We start from the raw sequence: 5000 nt of genomic DNA on the forward strand, positions 1-5000 counted from the left end.
CAGAGGAGACACTTAAGCAGCTCCAGTAGGACTATTAAGGAACTTTCCCTTTCATTAACCCTCTTCTGGCCAACACCCAATTGTTAAAATACAATAAAATTTTAGAAAATGGCTGGCAATGTGGGTAAGGGATTTCCAGTTAATTGCTCGGAGAAGCTGAGGAAGGATGGGAGTGTGTTACGGTACAGGAAGACAGCTTATCTGTCTTGTGGGGCAGTGGATTCTTGAAGACCATCACTGCAGGTTCTCAAGCAAGATGGAGCGTAATCTTAGGACAGGGGTGGGCAACTATGGCCCCTTTAGGACCTATGGACTCCCAACTCCCACAATTCCTGAGCCAACATGGAGAAGTCCACAGGTCATAAAGGACTATAGTTGCACACCCTTGTCTTAGGAGAACTCCATACACCATTATGTCACAGATGTTGCCTTCAACATGTAATGGGCTGGGTGTCCACTCTAGCTCATGTGGGAACATTAGCAACCCAGAACTAGCCACAAAACCTGAGATCCAATGTATCCAGTGTGTATGTGTGTGAGCAAGTACGGGCATGTGCTTTTGAGTCATCCTGGTATAAGCTGGTCCTCAACTTACTGACCTTACTTACAATTACAGTTGTAAGTCACTGCAGTCATAAGTCGAGGCATCACAAGCAGGTCCTCTGCGCATGTGTGGGTGTGTTTGGGAGCATGTGCTTTTGAGTCATTGTTGATTCTTGGTAAATCCCAGCAGATGGCATGGCAAGATGTCAGTTGTGCTGCCATTGTTCTCTCTAGGACTCAGAGAGTGAGTGGCCCAAGGTAGCTTTATGGCAAAGATCTCCCAGTCTCTAGCCTGGTGTCTTGCCCACTCTACATCAAACTGGCTGAGTCCATTGCAGTAGCAATACAGGTAGTCCTCGGCTTACGACCACAGCTGAGCCCCAAACTTCTGTTGCTAAGGGGAGACATTTGTTAAGTGAGTCTTGCCTCGCTTTACGACCTTTCTTGCCACAGTTGTTAGGTGACTCACCATCGTTGTTAAGTTAGTAACACAGTTGTTAAGTGAATCTGTCTGCTTTTCAGAAGGTCAAAAGAGATGATCACGTGACCAAGGGACCCCTCAACCGTCATAAATACGAGTCTGTTGCCAAGCGTCTGAATTTTGGTCACGTGATGCTGCAATGGTCTTCAATGTGAAAAATTCTACTACAGGTAGAATTCGACTTACAACAATTTGTTTAGTGACCGTTTGAAGTTACAGCAATATTGAACAAAGGGACTTACAACCGTTTTTCACATTTAACAACCGTTGCAGCATCCTCCGTGGTCACGCGATCAAAATTCAAATATTTGGCACCTGACTCATATTTATGACGATTGCAGTGTCCTGGGGTCGCCCTTTTGCGACCTTCAGACAAGCAAAGTCAACGGGGAAGCCAGATTCGCTTAACAACCGTGTCACTAAGCACTGCAGTGATACACTTAACAACCGTGGCAATAAAAGTCGTAAAATGGAACAAAACTCAATTCACGAATGTTTCACTTAGCAGCAGAAATTTTGGGCTCAATTGTCGTATGTCAAGGACTACCTGTACCGGTGAGGCGAGGGGGAGGCATCACATTAGATACCCTGCATTTCTTCCCTCGGACTCCTCGAAATAACAGTGTTCGAGCCCCACCAGAGTCTCTCTTAATTTCAGCAGAGGCTGCCCACACAAAAAATTATCTTAGCAACCGTGAGGCTTCTTAATGAAAGCTGATATTATTAGGAAACTTGCTCCCCGCTCTCAATTTTCTTGTGATTAAAAACAGCATGGATTTCGCTTTTGCTGGTGTGGAACGGAAGCAGAAACCAGGCCCCTGATTAGAGGTAGTCCTCGACTTCCAACAGTTCGTTTAGTGACCGTTTGAAGTTACAATGGCACTGGAAAAAACTGGCTTTTGACACTTAACGACCGTTACAGCATTCCCTGTGGTCACGAGATCAAAATTCAGACACTTGGCCAACTGACTCATATTTATGACGGTGGCAGCGTCCCTGGGGTCTCGTGATCCCCTTTTTACGACCTTCTGACAAGCACAAGTCCATGGGGAAGCCAGGTTCACTTCACAACCATGTTAGTAACTTAACAACGGCGGTGATTCATTTAACACCCATGACAAGGAAGGTCGTAAAACGGGGCAAAACTCATTTAACAAATGTCTCGCTTAGCAACATAATTTTTTGGCTCAGTTGTGGTCGTAAATTGAGACTACCCGTATTGGCCCATTCAGTGTTCTTCTCAGACAGTGTATTATTAGGATGAGCTTCACTCTTATCCAGTAAAAAGGAAACATTGCTGGCCACTTTCTGATTGAACCACTGATACATCTTTTAAAAAATCTAAAATGGAAAGTTAGTTCAAATGTCATTTCTGGGAATAATTCCTGCCAAGTTATGCTGGAGGGAATTGCATGACTAAACATTTTGCTATATTTTTCTAATCTAATACACCCTTTCTGTTCCTGGAAGAGTAGAGTAGAGGAGTAGAGTAGAGTAGAGTAGAGTAGAGTAGAGTAGAGTAGAGTAGAGTAGAGTAGAGTAGAGTAGAGTAGAGTAGAGTAGAGTTAGGGTAGAATAGGAATAGAGAGTAGACTAGCATAGCATAGCATAGCATAGCATAGCATAGCATAAGTGGAAGGGACCTTGGAGGTCTTCTAGTCCAACCCCCTGTTTACGCACGAAACCCTACACCACTTCAGACAAATGGTTATCCAACATCATCTTAAAAACTTCCAGTGTTGGAGCATTTACAACTTCTGGAGGCAAGTTGTTCCATTGGTTAATTGATTTAGGATTAGAGAATAACAGAGTTGGAAGGGACCTTAGAGGTCTTCTAGTCCAACCCCCTGCTCAGGCAGGAAACCCCATACCGTTTCAGACAGATGGTTGTCTGATCTCTTCTTAAAAACCTCCAGTGTTGGAAAATTCACGACTTCTGGAGGCAAGTAGTTCCACTGATTAATTGTTCTAACTGTCAGGAAATTTCTCCTTGGTTCTAAGTTGATTCTCTCCTTGTTTAGTTTCCACCCATTGCTTCTTGTCCTGCCTTCAGGTGCTTTGGAGAATAGCTTGACTCCCTCTTCTTTGGGGCAGCCCCTGAGATATTGGAAGACTGCTATCATGTCTCCCCTAGTCCTTCTTTTCATTAAACTAGACATACCCAGTTCCAGCAACCGTTCTTCCTATGTTTCAGCCTCTAGTCCCCTAATCCTCTTTGTTGCTCTTCTCTGCACTCTTTCTCTAAAGCAGGGGTCTCCAACCTTGGCAACTTTAAGACTTGTTGGACTTCAACTCCCAGAGTTCCTCAGCCAGCTTTGCTGGTAAAGATGATAAAACTGGCTAAGACGGCTAAATTGATTTCTGTAATCAGAGAAAAGCTTATGTTGCTGATTGGAAAACCCCCTATTAATCTTCCTTACTCTAGCTAGCAAAATGATGTTATCTTCACATTTGGCTGGTGTTTTATCATCCTATTTGAATTCTACCTGCCCTTAACAGAATGGGCTACATTTATACAACCCTACACCAAGCAAAAACACATGATGGCTTAGTGTAATCCATGAAGCCAGCTTGTATTTTAGTCAAAACTTGGTTTCAAGGTGATCAGCAGCCTAAATTAAAATTTTTAATAGCAACTTTAAAAAAAAGAGAGTTGAAACTTAATCTTTGCAAACTCTGATGAGAATATCATTGGGTTAATATTAGGATTTTTTTCTACTGGCATAATCAGAAGTGCCCAACATTTGCAAAATTTTGCATAAAGCAGGCCACCTTGCAAGGATAACAAACTATGTTAGTTTAAAGATTTAAGACGGGAACTTTGCTCACTTTCTGAAGGCAAGGAGAAGATCTATTTTGCATTAATGGTTGTGACAGCTAAGAACTAAGTTCTGAATCAACTCGGCTTCTGCATAGAGGCATCCTAGATTTTAAGCAGCATTTACTTACCTAAAACCCTCAAATTAGATAAGGGATAATCACGAGCTTGCCCTTGACCCCAAATGACATGATTTGCAATAAGCTGACTTTCGCATCCTGCTAGTGTTGCATTGGCTGTTCTTTTGCATCCTAGAAAATGTAAACTAATCCTGGAAGGAGCTTTTCTGGAGAACAGGCCAGGCCTGGGAAAGCAAATCCTGTTTTCTTAGCAAGCCCAGAGGATGGCGTAAGAAACTTGTCTATGTGTGATAACGATGCTATGGAAGGAAGGAAAATGGGGCTTGCAGTGGAGATAACCTCTCCATGGCCCAGTTCCCACCCCCATCTCTGCATTATGCTGGAACTGGAAAAATAACGCTGCATTTTTTTTCCTTATAAACATGTTTGGGTGAAGTCACAAGCAGAGAGAGATGCCCCCCCCCCATCCGTAAGAAATCTGTGACTACAGTCATTGGAGGGAAAAAAAAAAGATTTTTTAGGGTGCTGGCTGCTTCCTCCACCCCGTGCCCTTTTTATGACCGTCTATATAAGGCATTGCCCTCTTTTCAAGTCTAGGAAAATTTCTAGCTAAGAATCTCCCCTCCCCCCCCACCCTTTAAAGGCTATCCATAGTCATAAACAATGCAAAGAGACAGCGAAACCGATTGCCAAGTTTTCAAGCAAAGAGATGATGCTAGCAGAATCGTGAAGCTTTGCATTTTTCCCTGCCTTTGAGGGCCTGCGCCAGCAGCTGGAAGCTTTCCAGGGGGGAAAAAAGATTTTGGGGGGGGGCGTGGGCGGGGCCAGGAGAGAGCACCAAGCCGATAGTGTGATCTCTCTGTCTCTCTTTCGCTCGCTCTCTGTGGCTGCCGCTCTGCTACAGCTGTTGCTGGAGGGGTGGCTGACTGTAGCCACCTCCCTTGCACTGCTGCTAGCTAAACCCCGGCTCGTCTCGTCTCTCTCTTCGCTCGCTGCTGTAAGAGAGATGTTCCTGGGGCTGGCTGGTGGCCGCTGCACCTCCTGCATGCTGCCTAGACTCCCATGGGCAGGTTTGCTC

Source organism: Pituophis catenifer, unplaced genomic scaffold (genome assembly GCF_029215685.1).
Source record: "Pituophis catenifer annectens isolate HBS135680 unplaced genomic scaffold, rPitCat1.0.hap2 SCAF_14, whole genome shotgun sequence".
Lineage (NCBI taxonomy): Eukaryota > Metazoa > Chordata > Lepidosauria > Squamata > Colubridae > Pituophis > Pituophis catenifer.